At 37.1% G+C, this 17,014-nt stretch overlaps 1 non-coding gene and 2 pseudogenes across 1 annotated transcript; 1 reads left to right on the top strand and 2 right to left on the bottom strand.

Annotated features, from left to right (window-relative positions):
* The first annotated feature begins 593 nt into the window (after positions 1–593).
* Positions 594–772, top strand: LOC135040727 (U1 spliceosomal RNA; annotated as a pseudogene).
* Positions 773–2,855: 2,083 nt separating this feature from the next.
* LOC135040659 (U1 spliceosomal RNA) lies at positions 2,856–3,018 on the bottom strand. The gene has a single exon (XR_010234509.1). It is a non-coding gene; the product is annotated as a U1 spliceosomal RNA (small nuclear RNA).
* A 12,903-nt stretch (positions 3,019–15,921) lies between these two features.
* LOC135040729 (U1 spliceosomal RNA) lies at positions 15,922–16,100 on the bottom strand (annotated as a pseudogene).
* Between the last annotated feature and the right edge of the window lie 914 nt (positions 16,101–17,014).

Raw genomic sequence — 17,014 nt, forward strand, 5'->3', positions numbered from 1 at the left:
TGAGCCCCACACCGAAGGAGGGTGGGGGTGTTTAATGCGAACTAGGGGTCTCGCACAATGCGAACTACAGGTAGTGCTGCAGGGCCCACACCCTTTTACTTGCATTACAGAGCAGCTCTGGAGCTGTTACAGTGCCCAGCTGCTGCAAGAAATCAGCTTGAATCCTTCAGGGGCTGGGGCATAGCCAACATGAGCCCCACACCGACGGAGGGTGGAGGTGTTTAATGCGAACTAGGGGTCATCCAAGTGCCGCAAAAGGCCGCCATGCCCTGCACGCCCCTTTTCTCTTTTCATATGCAGACGAGGGTTGAAGCCAACTTTGACCCACTGCTTGGATGACATCGCCATATGCAAATCCATCTGCTGCAGGCCTTCCCCCAGGAATGCTTGCACTAGTTGTTGCATTTGGTTTGTTGTTTGGGGGTGCTTCAGTATTAGGCAGCCTTCTGCCCTCCCATGTTCATCTGAAAATATGTGTTCTCCCTGCAGTTGTTGTCCCCAGATGAGAGTTCCCTTGTGCTGCCTCAGTTGAATCTCCTTTACTTGACAGAGATGTGCCTGAGCAGCGGCCCTCCCCAGCCCTATCCCAAATCATACTTATTTTGCATAGGAGATACCATGGTCATGAAGACTGTTCTCCCAGGGTGCGGTTCATTCATTGCATTCTGGGTATGCTGACCCCTGTGATTTCCCCAAATGTGGGAAACTCGACTGCATTATTTAATGCGAACTAGGGGTCATCCAAGCACCGCAAAAGGCCGCCATGCCCTGCATACCCCTTTTCTCTTTTCATAAGCAGACGAGGTTTGAAGCCAACCTTGACCCACTGCTTGGATGACATCACTTGCTGCCTTTCCAATGAAGCAAGTTTAATTTAATAATAGGTGAAAAACCATCCCTACAAAGGTGATAATCAGATACTTGGCTTTGTGGACACTTTTCAGAGCACAAATTTGTTAGCATAAAAATAAAGCCAGAAAATGAAGAGCTGTTTAATCACTCAATTGGATTTTTCTGCCAGCATATTTCTTTTTCTCTGCAACCCACTGCTAAATTGTGCTTTGTGGCTGTTTTTTTTATAAAATCACTTAATCAAATCTAACTCTGATTACATCAGAGAAGGCCAGGTTCCCTACACCATAAGAGGTGGTTTGAAATTTTTACTTGTCTACTTAAAGATCACCAAAATCTGATAACAAGGTCAATTACGTCCCTAGGTGGGATTGAACCACCAACCTTTTGGTTAACAACTGAACACGCTAACTGTTTGTGCCTCAGAGACACTTTGCGAAAGTACATACTGACAAAGGCTAATAAGCATTCATCTAGAACGTTTCCTAGAAAAACTTTAAAAAGTCAATAATCTGGAGAGTTTTTGTAAGATGTTTCTTCCATCAACCAATGAAGAAACACATTGGTACTTTCCCATGATGAGTGAGTGCTTCAGGATCTCTTGCACTTACATGTGCAGCAGAGTACTGTAATGGAAGCATGCTGGGTCCATAACCCAGAGGTAGGCAGATTGAAACTATCCTCTGCTATATGCATTGTTTTTTGTTAATTAAAGTAATCCAAAACTGGGATTGATATTTTTGCTCTTTTATTTTTACTTAAAGTACAATAACTTTTACCATTTTAATTTGTTTTAATAGTATATTGACAGTATTGTTTTCTTTCAAAAATCCACTTAATTTTCTTTACCCTATTATTAAAATGGTAATTGACAAAAACAAACTACATTGTCACCAGAAGAGCAGTACAAAATGTACAAGTGATATATTAAAATCATCTTTCCAGCTTTAATTTCAATGATGCCTTGGTGCAACAATTTTGTGAGAAACATCTTCACCCATAAAGAAAGATTTTCTTAATTCCTTACCTGTGTGCTGATTAGATATCACCTTGTTTTCACATTAAACAGACTTCCCCTTGAGGAAGCAGCAAGGATGCAGTGACGTTTATGTTTCCTGGTGTCAACCTGTATTATTTCAGTAGACATTGAAATGAGGATGCATCTTGCTGCCTTTCCAATGAAGCAAGTTTAATTCAGTAATAGGTGAAAAACCATTCCTACTAAAGGTGTTAATCAGAGACTTGGCTTTGTGGACACTTTTCAGAGAGCAAATTTGTTAGCATAAACATAAAATCAGAAAATGAAGAGCTGTTTAATCACTCAATTGGACTTTTCTGCCAGCATAATTTTTTTTCTCTGCAACCCACTGCTAAATTGTGCTTCCTAGCTGTTTTTTATAAAATCACTTAATCAAATCTAACTCTGATTACATCAGAGAAGGCCGGGTACCCTACACCATAAGAGGGGGTTTGAAATTTTGACTTGTCTACTTAAAGATCACCAAAATCTGATAACAAGGTCAATTACGTCCCTGGGTGGGATTGAATCACCAACCTTTAGGTTAATAGCCATACACACTAACTGATTGCGCCATAGCGACACTTTGCGAAAGTACATACTGACAAAGGCTAATAAGCATTCATCTAGAACGTTTCCTAGAAAAACTTTAAAAAGTCAATAATCTGGAGAATTTTTGTAAGAAACACATTGGTACTTTCCCATGATGAGTGAGTGCTTCAGGATCTCTTGCACTTACATGGGCTATTAACCAAAAGGTTCCCACCCAGTGATGTAATTGACCTTGTGATCAGATTTTGGTGATCTTTAAGTAGACAAGTCAAAATGTCAAACCCCCTCTTATGGTGTAGGGTACCTGGCCTTCTCTGACGTAATCAGAGTTAGATTTAATTAAGGTGCGCAAGGGCATAGAAGGGAGCGGTTTAAGAAAAGAGAAGTGGAAACAGACAGCAAACTAGGCTGGAGAGAGACCTGAGACAAAGAGATCTGAATTATACGAGAGCCGACCAGGGGAAACACAAATTATGCAGTCAAGTTTCCCACATTTGGGGAAATCGCAGGAGCAGCACACCCAGAGTGCAATGGGTGAGCCTTGCCCTGGGAGAAGCACCTTCATGATCATAGTATCTCACCTGGCAGGTAAGTAGGAGTTGGGCTAGTGCTGGGGAGGGTCGCTGCTCGGGTACGCCCCTGTCAAGTGAAGGAGATCCAACTGAGGCAGCACAAGGGAACTCTCGAAAGAAGAACAAGGCTAGAGGAAGATCTGAGACAAAGAAATCTGACTTTTACCAGAGCTGACCAGAGGAAAGCACAAACACAGTCCCCCACTACCACCAGGAAACATTAACGCCACTGCATCCTTGCTGCTTTCTCATGTGGTAGTCTATTTAATGTGAAAACAAGGTGATATCTAATTAGCACACAGAAAAGAAAATTAAGTGAATTTTTGAAAGAAAACAATACTGTCAATATACTATTAAAACAAATTAAAATGGTAAAAGTTATTGTACTTTAAGTAAAAATAAAAGAGCAAAAATGTCAATCCCAGTTTTGGATTACTTTAATTAACAAAAAAAATGCATATAGCAGAGGATAGTTTCAATCTGCCTACCTCTGGGTTATGGACCCAGCATGCTTCCATTACAGTACTCTGCTGCACATGTATGTGCAAGAGATCCTGAAGCACTCACTCATCATGGGAAAGTACCAATGTGTTTCTTCATTGGTTGATGGAAGAAACATCTTACAAAAACTCTCCACATTATTGACTTTTTAAAATGTTTCTAGGAAACGTTCTAGATGAATGCTTATTAGCCTTTTTCAGTATATGCTTTTGCAAAGTGTCGCTGTGGCGCAATCAGTTAGTGTGTAAGGCTATTAACCAAAAGGTTGGTGGTTCAATCCCACCCACGGACGTAATTGACCTTGTTATCAGATTTTGGTGATCTTTATGTAGACAAGTCAAAATTTCAAACCCCCTCTTATGGTGTAGGGTACCTGGCCTTCTCTGATGTAATCAGAGTTAGATTTGATTCAGTGATTTTATAAAAACAGCTAGGAAGCACAATTTAGCAGTGGGTTGCAGAGAAAAAGAAATATGCTGGCAAAAAAATCCAATTGAGTGATTAAACAGCTCTTCATTTTCTGGCTTTATTTTTATGCTAACAAATTTGTTCTCTGAAAAGTGTCCACAAAGCCAAGTCTCTGATTAACACCTTTGTAGGGATGGTTTTTCACCTATTACTAAATTAAACTTGCTTCATTGGAAAGGCAGCAAGATGCATCCTCATTTCAATATCTACAGAAATAATACAGGTTGACACCAGGAAACATTAACGCCACTGCATCCTTGCTGCTTTCTCATGTGGAAGTCTGTTTAATGTGAAAACAAGGTGATATCTAATTAGCACACAGGTAAGGAATTAAGAAAATATTTATTTAAGGGTGAAGATGTTTCTCACAAAATCGTTGCCCCAATGCATCATTGAAATTCAAGCTGGAACGATGATTTTAATATATCACTTGTACATTTTGTATTGCTCTTCTGGTGACAATGTAGTTTGTTTTTGTCAATTACCATTTTAATAATCGGGTAAAGAAAATTAATAGGATTTTTGAAAGAAAACAATACTGTCAATATACTATTAAAACAAATTAAAATGGTAAAAGTTATTGTACTTTAAGTAAAAATAAAAGCTAAAATATCAATCCCAGTTTTGGATTACTTTAATGAACAAAAAAAAAATGCATATAGCAAAGGATAGTTTCAATCTGCCTACCTCTGGGTTATGGGCCCAGCATGCTTCCATTGCAGTACTCTGCTGCACATGTAAGTGCAAGAGATCCTGAAGCACTCACTCATCATGCGAAAGTACCAATGTGTTTCTTCATTGGTTGCTGGAAGAAACATCTTACAAAAACTCTCCAGATTATTGACTTTTTAAAGTTTTTCTAGGAAACGTTCTAGATGAATGCTTATTAGTCTTTGTCAGTATGTACTTTTCGCAAAGTGTCTCTGTGGCGCAATCGGTTAGTGTGTTCAGCTATTAATCAAAAGGTTGGTGGTTCAATCCCATCCAGGGACGTAATTGACCTTGTGATCAGATTTTGGTAATATTTAAGTAGACAAGTCAAAATTGCAAACCCCCTCTTATGGTGTAGGGTACCTGGCCTTCTCTGATGTAATCAGAGTTAGATTTGATTAAGTGATTTTATAAAAAAAACAGCTAGGAAGCACAATTTAGCAGTGGGTTGCAGAGAAAAAGAAAAATGCTGGCAGAAAAATCCAATTAAGTGATTAAACAGCTCTTCATTTTCTGGCTTTATTTTTATGATTACAAATTTGTTCTCTGAAAAGTGTCCACAAAGCCAAGTATCTGATTAACATCTTTGTAGGGATGGTTTTTCACCTATTACTAAATTAAACTTGCTTCATTGGAAAGGCAGCAAGATGCATCCTCATTTCAATATCTACGGAAATAATACAGGTTGACACCAGGAAACATTAACGCCACTGCATCTTTGCTGTTTTCTCATGTGGAAGTCTGTTTAATGTGAAAACAAGGTGATATCTAATTAGCACACAGGTAAGGAATTAAGAAAATCTTTATTTAAGGGTGAAGATGTTTCTCACAAAATCGTTGCCCCAATGCATCATTGAAATTCAAGCTGGAAAGATGATTTTAATATATCACTTGTACATTTTGTATTGCTCTTCTGGTGACAATGTAGTTTGTTTTTGTCAATTACCATTTTAATAATCGGGTAAAGAAAATTAAGTGGATTTTTGAAAGAAAACAATACTGTCAATATACTCTTAAAACAAATTAAAATGGTAAAAGTTATTGTACTTTAAGTAAAAATAAAAGAGCAAAAATATCAATCCCAGTTTTGGATTACTTTAATTAACAAAAAAAAATGCATATAGCAGAGGATAGTTTCAATCTGCCTACCTCTGGGTTATGGACCCAGCATGCTTCCATTACAGTACTCTGCTGCACATGTAAGTGCAAGAGGTCCTGAAGCACTCACTTATCATGGGAAAGTACCAATGTGTTTCTTCATTGGTTGATGGAAGAAACATCTTACAAAAACTCTCCACATTATTGACTTTTTAAAATGTTTCTAGGAATCGTTCTAGATGAATGCTTATTAGCCTTTGTCAGTATGTACTTTTACAAAGTGTAGCTGTGGCGCAATCAGTTAGTGTGTAAGGCTATTAACCAAAAGGTTGGTTGTTCAATCCCACCCAGGGACTTAATTGACCTTGTTATCAGATTTTGGTGATCTTTAAGTAGACAAGTCAAAATTTCAAACCCCCTGTTATGGTGTAGGGTACCTGGCCTTCTCTGATGTAATCAGAGTTAGATTTGATTCAGTGATTTTATAAAAACAGCTAGGAAGCACAATTTGGCAGTGGGTTGCAGAGAAAAAGAAATATGCTGGCAGAAAAATCCAATTGAGTGATTAAACAGCTCTTCATTTTCTGGCTTTATTTTTATACTAACTAATTTGTTCTCTGAAAAGTGTCCACAAAGCCAAGTATCTGATTAACATATTTGTAGGGATGGTTTTTCACCTATTACTAAATTAAACTTGCTTCATTGGAAAGGCAGCAAGATGCATCCTCATTTCAATGTCTACTGAAATAATACAGGTTGACACCAGGAAACATTAACGCCACTGCATCCTTGCTGCTTTCGCATGTGGAAGTCTGTTTAATGTGAAAACAAGGTGATATCTAATTAGCACACAGGTAAGGAATTAAGAAAATCTTTATTTAAGGGTGAAGGTGTTTCTCACAAAATCGTTGCCCCAATGCATCATTGAAATTCAAGCTGGAAAGATGATTTTAATATATCACTTGTACATTTTGTATTGCTCTTCTGGTGACAATGTCGTTTGTTTTTGTCAATTACCATTTTAATAATAGGGTAAAGAAAATTAAGTGGATTTTTGAAAGAAAACAATACTGTCAATATACTATTAAAACAAATTAAAATGGTAAAAGTTATTGTACTTTAAGTAAAAATAAAAGAGCAAAAATATCAATCCCAGTTTTGGATTACTTTAATTAACAAAAAAAAATGCATATAGCAGAGGATAGTTTCAATCTGCCTACCTCTGGGTTATGGGCCCAGCATTTTTCCATTGCAGTACTCTGCTGCACATGTAAGTGCAAGAGATCCTGAAGCACTCACTCATCATGGGAAAGTACCAATGTGTTTCTTCGTTGGTTGATGGAAGAAACATCTTACAAAAACTCTCCAGATTATTGACTTTTTAAAGTTTTTCTAGGAAACGTTCTAGATGAATGCTTATTAGCCTTTGTCAGTATGTACGTTTGTAAAGTGTCTCTGTGGCGCAATCTGTTAGTGTGTTTGGTTATTAATCAAAGGGTTGGTGGTTCAATCCCACCCAGGGATGTAATTGACCTTGTTATCAGATTTTGGTGATCTTTAAGTAGACAAGTCAAAATTTCAAACCCCCTTCTTATGGTGTAGGGTACCTGGCCTACTCTGATGTAATCAGAGTTAGATTTGAATAAGTGATTTTATAAAAAAACAGCTAGGAAGCACAATTTAGCAGTGGGTTGCAGAGAAAAAGAAATATGCTGGCAGAAAAATCCAATTGAGTGATTAAACAGCTCTTCATTTTCTGGCTTTATTTTTATGCTAACGAATTTGTTCTCTGAAAAGTGTCCACAAAGCCAAGTATCTGATTAACATATTTGTAGGGATGGTTTTTCACCTATTACTAAATTAAACTTGCTTCATTGGAAAGGCAGCAAGATGCATCCTCATTTCAATATCTACTGAAATAATACAGGTTGACACCAGGAAACATTAACGCCACTGCATCATTGCTGCTTTCTCATGTGGAAGTCTGTTTAATGTGAAAACAAGGTGATATCTAATTAGCACACAGGTAAGGAATTAAGAAAATCTTTATTTAAGGGTGAAGATGTTTCTCACAAAATCGTTGCCCCAATGCATCATTGAAATTCAAGCTGGAAAGATGATTTTAATATATCACTTGTACATTTTGTATTGCTCTTCTGGTGACAATGTAGTTTGTTTTTGTCAATTACCATTTTAATAATCGGGTAAAGAAAATTAATTGGATTTTTGAAAGAAAACAATACTGTCAATATACTATTAAAACAAATTAAAATGGTAAAAGTTATTGTACTTTAAGTAAAAATAAAAGCTAAAATATCAATCCCAGTTTTGGATTACTTTAAGGAACAAAAAAAAAATGCATATAGCAAAGGATAGTTTCAATCTGCCTACCTCTGGGTTATGGGCCCAGCATGCTTCCATTGCAGTACTCTGCTGCACATGTAAGTGCAAGAGATCCTGAAGCACTCACTCATCATGCGAAAGTACCAATGTGTTTCTTCATTGGTTGCTGGAAGAAACATCTTACAAAAACTCTCCAGATTATTGACTTTTTAAAGTTTTTCTAGGAAACGTTCTAGATGAATGCTTATTAGTCTTTGTCAGTATGTACTTTTCGCAAAGTGTCTCTGTGGCGCAATCGGTTAGTGTGTTCAGCTATTAATCAAAAGGTTGGTGGTTCAATCCCATCCAGGGACGTAATTGACCTTGTTATCAGATTTTGGTAATATTTAAGTAGACAAGTCAAAATTGCAAACCCCCTCTTATGGTGTAGGGTACCTGGCCTTCTCTGATGTAATCAGAGTTAGATTTCATTAAGTGATTTTATAAAAAAACAGCTAGGAAGCACAATTTAGCAGTGGGTTGCAGAGAAAAAGAAAAATGCTGGCAGAAAAATCCAATTGAGTGATTAAACAGCTCTTCATTTTCTGGCTTTATTTTTATGATAACAAATTTGTTCTCTGAAAAGTGTCCACAAAGCCAAGTATCTGATTAACATCTTTGTAGGGATGGTTTTTCACCTATTACTAAATTAAACTTGCTTCATTGGAAAGGCAGCAAGATGCATCCTCATTTCAATATCTACGGAAATAATACAGGTTGACACCAGGAAACATTAACGCCACTGCATCTTTGCTGTTTTCTCATGTGGAAGTCTGTTTAATGTGAAAACAAGGTGATATCTAATTAGCACACAGGTAAGGAATTAAGAACATCTTTATTTAAGGGTGAAGATGTTTCTCACAAAATCGTTGCCCCAATGCATCATTGAAATTCAAGCTGGAAAGATGATTTTAATATATCACTTGTACATTTTGTATTGCTCTTCTGGTGACAATGTAGTTTGTTTTTGTCAATTACCATTTTAATAATCGGGTAAAGAAAATTAATAGGATTTTTGAAAGAAAACAATACTGTCAATATACTATTAAAACAAATTAAAATGGTAAAAGTTATTGTACTTTAAGTAAAAATAAAAGAGCAAAAATATCAATCCCAGTTTTGGATTACTTTAATTAACAAAAAAAATGCATATAGCAGAGGATAGTTTCAATCTGCCTACCTCTGGGTTATGGACCCAGCATGCTTCCATTACAGTACTCTGCTGCACATGTAAGTGCAAGAGATCCTGAAGCACTCACTCATCATGGGAAAGTACCAATGTGTTTCTTCATTGGTTGATGGAAGAAACATCTTACAAAAACTCTCCACATTATTGACTTTTTAAAATGTTTCTAGGAATCGTTCTAGATGAATGCTTATTAGCCTTTGTCAGTATGTTCTTTTGCAAAGTGTCGCTGTGGCGCAATCAGTTAGTGTGTAAGGCTATTAACCAAAAGGTTGGTGATTCAATCCCACCAAGGGACTTAATTGACCTTGTTATCAGATTTTGGTGATCTTTAAGTAGACAAGTCAAAATTTCAAACCCCCTATTATGGTGTAGGGTACCTGGCCTTCTCTGATGTAATCAGAGTTAGATTTGATTCAGTGATTTTATAAAAACAGCTAGGAAGAACAATTTAGCAGTGGGTTGCAGAGAAAAAGAAATATGCTGGCAGAAAAATCCAATTGAGTGATTAAACAGCTCTTCATTTTCTGGCTTTATTTTTATACTAACAAATTTGTTCTCTGAAAAGTGTCCACAAAGCCAAGTCTCTGATTAACACCTTTGTAGGGATGGTTTTTCACCTATTACTAAATTAAACTTGCTTCATTGGAAAGGCAGCAAGATGCATCTTCATTTCAATGTCTACTGAAATAATACAGGTTGACACCAGGAAACATTAACGCCACTGCATCCTTGCTGCTTTCGCATGTGGAAGTCTGTTTAATATGAAAACAAGGTGATATCTAATTAGCACACAGGTAAGGAATTAAGAAAATCTTTATTTAAGGGTGAAGATGTTTCTCACAAAATCGTTGCCCCAATGCATCATTGAAATTCAAGCTGGAAAGATGATTTTAATATATCACTTGTACATTTTGTATTGCTCTTCTGGTGACAATGTAGTTTGTTTTTGTCAATTACCATTTTAATAATCGGGTAAAGAAAATTAAGTGGATTTTTGAAAGAAAACAATACTGTCAATATACTATTAAAACAAATTAAAATGGTAAAAGTTATTGTACTTTAAGTAAAAATAAAAGAGCAAAAATATCAATCCCAGTTTTGGATTACTTTAATTAACAAAAAAAAATGCATATAGCAGAGGATAGTTTCAATCTGCCTACCTCTGGGTTATGGACCCAGCATGCTTCCATTACAGTACTCTGCTGCACATGTAAGTGCAAGAGGTCCTGAAGCACTCACTTATCATGGGAAAGTACCAATGTGTTTCTTCATTGGTTGATGGAAGAAACATCTTACAAAAACTCTCCACATTATTGACTTTTTAAAATGTTTCTAGGAATCGTTCTAGATGAATGCTTATTAGCCTTTGTCAGTATGTACTTTTGCAAAGTGTAGCTGTGGCGCAATCAGTTAGTGTGTAAGGCTATTAACCAAAAGGTTGGTTATTCAATCCCACCCAGGGACTTAATTGACCTTGTTATCAGATTTTGGTGATCTTTAAGTAGACAAGTCAAAATTTCAAACCCCCTGTTATGGTGTAGGGTACCTGGCCTTCTCTGATGTAATCAGAGTTAGATTTGATTCAGTGATTTTATAAAAACAGCTAGGAAGCACAATTTGGCAGTGGGTTGCAGAGAAAAAGAAATATGCTGGCAGAAAAATCCAATTGAGTGATTAAACAGCTCTTCATTTTCTGGCTTTATTTTTATGCTAACTAATTTGTTCTCTGAAAAGTGTCCACAAAGCCAAGTATCTGATTAACATATTTGTAGGGATGGTTTTTCACCTATTACTAAATTAAACTTGCTTCATTGGAAAGGCAGCAAGATGCATCCTCATTTCAATATCTACTGAAATAATACAGGTTGACACCAGGAAACATTAACGCCACTGCATCCTTGCTGCTTTCTCATGTGGAAGTCTGTTTAATGTGAAAACAAGGTGATATCTAATTAGCACACAGGTAAGGAATTAAGAAAATCTTTATTTAAGGGTGAAGATGTTTCTCACAAAATCGTTGCCCCAATGCATCATTGAAATTCAAGCTGGAAAGATGATTTTAATATATCACTTGTACATTTTGTATTGCTCTTATGGTGACAATGTAGTTTGTTTTTGTCAATTACCATTTTAATAATAGGGTAAAGAAAATTAAGTGGATTTTTGAAAGAAAACAATACTGTCAATATACTATTAAAACAAATTAAAATGGTAAAAGTTATTGTACTTTAAGTAAAAATAAAAGCTAAAATATCAATCCCAGTTTTGGATTACTTTAATGAACAAAAAAAAAATTCATATAGCAAAGGATAGTTTCAATCTGCCTACCTCTGGGTTATGGGCCCAGCATGCTTCCATTGCAGTACTCTGCTGCACATGTAAGTGCAAGAGATCCTGAAGCACTCACTCATCATGCGAAAGTACCAATGTGTTTCTTCATTGGTTGCTGGAAGAAACATCTTACAAAAACTCTCCAGATTATTGACTTTTTAAAGTTTTTCTAGGAAACGTTCTAGATGAATGCTTATTAGTCTTTGTCAGTATGTGCTTTTTGCAAAGTGTCTCTGTGGCGCAATCGGTTAGTGTGTTCAGCTATTAATCAAAAGGTTGGTGGTTCAATCCCATCCAGGGACGTAATTGACCTTGTGATCAGATTTTGGTAATATTTAAGTAGACAAGTCAAAATTGCAAACCCCCTCTTATGGTGTAGGGTACCTGGCCTTCTCTGATGTAATCAGAGTTAGATTTGATTAAGTGATTTTATAAAAAAACAGCTAGGAAGCACAATTTAGCAGTGGGTTGCAGAGAAAAAGAAAAATGCTGGCAGAAAAATCCAATTGAGTGATTAAACAGCTCTTCATTTTCTGGCTTTATTTTTATGATAACAAATTTGTTCTCTGAAAAGTGTCCACAAAGCCAAGTATCTGATTAACATCTTTGTAGGGATGGTTTTTCACCTATTACTAAATTAAACTTGCTTCATTGGAAAGGCAGCAAGATGCATCCTCATTTCAATATCTACGGAAATAATACAGGTTGACACCATGAAACATTAACGCCACTGCATCTTTGCTGTTTTCTCATGTGGAAGTCTGTTTAATGTGAAAACAAGGTGATATCTAATTAGCACACAGGTAAGGAATTAAGAACATCTTTATTTAAGGGTGAAGATGTTTCTCACAAAATCGTTGCCCCAATGCATCATTGAAATTCAAGCTGGAAAGATGATTTTAATATATCACTTGTACATTTTGTATTGCTCTTCTGGTGACAATGTAGTTTGTTTTTGTCAATTACCATTTTAATAATCGGGTAAAGAAAATTAATAGGATTTTTGAAAGAAAACAATACTGTCAATATACTATTAAAACAAATTAAAATGGTAAAAGTTATTGTACTTTAAGTAAAAATAAAAGAGCAAAAATATCAATCCCAGTTTTGGATTACTTTAATTAACAAAAAAAATGCATATAGCAGAGGATAGTTTCAATCTGCCTACCTCTGGGTTATGGACCCAGCATGCTTCCATTACAGTACTCTGCTGCACATGTAAGTGCAAGAGATCCTGAAGCACTCACTCATCATGGGAAAGTACCAATGTGTTTCTTCATTGGTTGATGGAAGAAACATCTTACAAAAACTCTCCACATTATTGACTTTTTAAAATGTTTCTAGGAATCGTTCTAGATGAATGCTTATTAGCCTTTGTCAGTATGTTCTTTTGAAAAGTGTCGCTGTGGCGCAATCAGTTAGTGTGTAAGGCTATTAACCAAAAGGTTGGTGGTTCAATCCCACCAAGGGACTTAATTGACCTTGTTATCAGATTTTGGTGATCTTTAAGTAGACAAGTCAAAATTTCAAACCCCCTGTTATGGTGTAGGGTACCTGGCCTTCTCTAATGTAATCAGAGTTAGATTTGATTCAGTGATTTTATAAAAACAGCTAGGAAGAACAATTTAGCAGTGGGTTGCAGAGAAAAAGAAATATGCTGGCAGAAAAATCCAATTGAGTGATTAAACAGCTCTTCATTTTCTGGCTTTATTTTTATACTAACAAATTTGTTCTCTGAAAAGTGTCCACAAAGCCAAGTCTCTGATTAACACCTTTGTAGGGATGGTTTTTCACCTATTACTAAATTAAACTTGCTTCATTGGAAAGGCAGCAAGATGCATCCTCATTTCAATATCTACTGAAATAATACAGGTTGACACCAGGAAACATTAACGCCACTGCATCCTTGCTGCTTTCTCATGTGGAAGTCTGTTTAATGTGAAAACAAGGTGATATCTAATTAGCACACAGGTAAGGAATTAAGAAAATCTTTATTTAAGGGTGAAGGTGTTTCTCACAAAATCGTTGCCCCAATGCATCATTGAAATTCAAGCTGGAAAGATGATTTTAATATATCACTTGTACATTTTGTATTGCTCTTATGGTGACAATGTAGTTTGTTTTTGTCAATTACCATTTTAATAATAGGGTAAAGAAAATTAAGTGGATTTTTGAAAGAAAACAATACTGTCAATATACTATTAAAACAAATTAAAATGGTAAAAGTTATTGTACTTTAAGTAAAAATAAAAGCTAAAATATCAATCCCAGTTTTGGATTACTTTAATGAACAAAAAAAAAAAATCATATAGCAAAGGATAGTTTCAATCTGCCTACCTCTGGGTTATGGGCCCAGCATGCTTCCATTGCAGTACTCTGCTGCACATGTAAGTGCAAGAGATCCTGAAGCACTCACTCATCATGCGAAAGTACCAATGTGTTTCTTCATTGGTTGCTGGAAGAAACATCTTACAAAAACTCTCCAGATTATTGACTTTTTAAAGTTTTTCTAGGAAACGTTCTAGATGAATGCTTATTAGTCTTTGTCAGTATGTGCTTTTTGCAAAGTGTCTCTGTGGCGCAATCGGTTAGTGTGTTCAGCTATTTATCAAAAGGTTGGTGGTTCAATCCCACCCAGGGACGTAATTGACCTTGTGATCAGATTTTGGTGATATTTAAGTAGACAAGTCAAAATTGCAAACCCCCTCTTATGGTATAGGGTACCTGGCCTTCTCTGATGTAATCAGAGTTAGATTTGATTAAGTGATTTTATAAAAAAACAGCTAGGAAGCACAATTTAGCAGTGGGTTGCAGAGAAAAAGAAAAATGCTGGCAGAAAAATCCAATTGAGTGATTAAACAGCTCTTCATTTTCTGGCTTTATTTTTATGATTACAAATTTGTTCTCTGAAAAGTGTCCACAAAGCCAAGTATCTGATTAACATCTTTGTAGGGATGGTTTTTCACCTATTACTAAATTAAACTTGTTTCATTGGAAAGGCAGCAAGATGCATCCTCATTTCAATATCTACGGAAATAATACAGGTTGACACCAGGAAACATTAACGCCACTGCATATTTGCTGTTTTCTCATGTGGAAGTCTGTTTAATGTGAAAACAAGGTGATATCTAATTAGCACACAGGTAAGGAATTAAGAAAATCTTTATTTAAGGGTGAAGATGTTTCTCACAAAATCGTTGCCCCAATGCATCATTGAAATTCAAGCTGGAAAGATGATTTTAATATATCACTTGTACATTTTGTATTGCTCTTCTGGTGACAATGTAGTTTGTTTTTGTCAATTACCATTTTAATAATCGGGTAAAGAAAATTAATTGGATTTTTGAAAGAAAACAATACTGTCAATATACTATTAAAACAAATTAAAATGGTAAAAGTTATTGTACTTTAAGTAAAAATAAAAGAGCAAAAATATCAATCCCAGTTTTGGATTACTTTAATTAACAAAAAAAAATGCATATAGCAGAGGATAGTTTCAATCTGCCTACCTCTGGGTTATGGACCCAGCATGCTTCCATTACAGTACTCTGCTGCACATGTAAGTGCAAAAGATCCTGAAGCACTCACTCATCATGGGAAAGTACCAATGTGTTTCTTCATTGGTTGATGGAAGAAACATCTTACAAAAACTCTCCACATTATTGACTTTTTAAAATGTTTCTAGGAATCGTTCTAGATGAATGCTTATTAGCCTTTGTCAGTATGTACTTTTGCAAAGTGTCGCTGTGGCGCAATCAGTTAGTGTGTAAGGCTATTAACCAAAAGGTTGGTGGTTCAATCCCACCCAGGGACTTAATTGACCTTGTTATCAGATTTTGGTGATCTTTAAGTAGACAAGTCAAAATTTCAAACCCCCTGTTATGGTGTAGGGTACCTGGCCTTCTCTGATGTAATCAGAGTTAGATTTGATTCAGTGATTTTATAAAAACAGCTAGGAAGCACAATTTAGCAGTGGGTTGCAGAGAAAAAGAAATATGCTGGCAGAAAAATCCAATTGAGTGATTAAACAGCTCTTCATTTTCTGGCTTTATTTTTATGCTAACAAATTTGTGCTCTGAAAAGTGTCCACAAAGCCAAGTATCTGATTAACACCTTTGTAGGGATGGTTTTTCACCTATTATTAAATTAAACTTGCTTCATTGGAAAGGCAGCAAGTGATGTCATCCAAGCAGTGGGTCAAAGTTGGCTTCAAACCTCGTCTGCTTATGAAAAGAGAAAAGGGGTATGCAGGGCATGGCGGCCTTTTGCGGTGCTTGGATGACCCCTAGTTCGCATTAAATAATGCAGTCGAGTTTCCCACATTTGGGGAAATCACAGGGGTGAGCATACCCAGAATGCAATGAATGAACCGCACCCTGGGAGAACAGTCTTCATGACCATGGTATCTCCTATGCAAAATAAGTATGATTTGGGATAGGGCTGGGGAGGGCCGCTGCTCAGGCACATCTCTGTCAAGTAAAGGAGATTCAACTGAGGCAGCACAAGGGAACTCTCATCTGGGGACAACAACTGCAGGGAGAACACATATTTTCAGATGAACATGGGAGGGCAGAAGGCTGCCTAATACTGAAGCACCCCCAAACAACAAACCAAATGCAACAACTAGTGCAAGCATTCCTGGGGGAAGGCCTGCAGCAGATGGATTTGCATATGGCGATGTCATCCAAGCAGTGGGTCAAAGTTGGCTTCAACCCTCGTCTGCATATGAAAAGAGAAAAGGGGCGTGCAGGGCATGGCGGCCTTTTGCGGCACTTGGATGACCCCTAGTTCGCATTAAACACCTCCACCCTCCGTCGGTGTGGGGCTCATGTTGGCTATGCCCCAGCCCCTGAAGGATTCAAGCTGATTTCTTGCAGCAGCTGGGCACTGTAACAGCTCCAGAGCTGCTCTGTAAGGCAAGTAAAAGGGTGTGGGCCCTGCAGCACTACCTGTAGTTCGCATTGTGCGAGACCCCTAGTTCGCATTAAACACCCCCACCCTCCTTCGGTGTGGGGCTCATGTTGGCCATGCCCCAGCCCCTGAAGCATTCACGCTGATTTCTTGCAGCAGCTGGGCACTGTAACAGCTCAAGAGCTGCTCTATAAGGCAAGTAAAAGGGTGTGGGCCCTGCAGCACTACCTGTAGTTTGCATTGTGCATTGGAAGGCACAAAGTAAGCAGACGGGAGGAGAAGTCAGGATAGTGCACAAGGGTATAGACGGGAGGGGCTCAAGAAAAAAGAAGTGGAAACAGACAGCAAACTAGGCTTCCAATGCACAATGCAAACTACAGGTAGTGCTGCAGGGCCCACACCCTTTTACTTGCCTTACAGAGCAGCTCT

The sequence above is a fragment of the Pseudophryne corroboree genome, unplaced genomic scaffold (assembly GCF_028390025.1).
Source record: "Pseudophryne corroboree isolate aPseCor3 unplaced genomic scaffold, aPseCor3.hap2 scaffold_758, whole genome shotgun sequence".
In the NCBI taxonomy this organism is placed as follows: Eukaryota; Metazoa; Chordata; class Amphibia; order Anura; family Myobatrachidae; genus Pseudophryne; species Pseudophryne corroboree.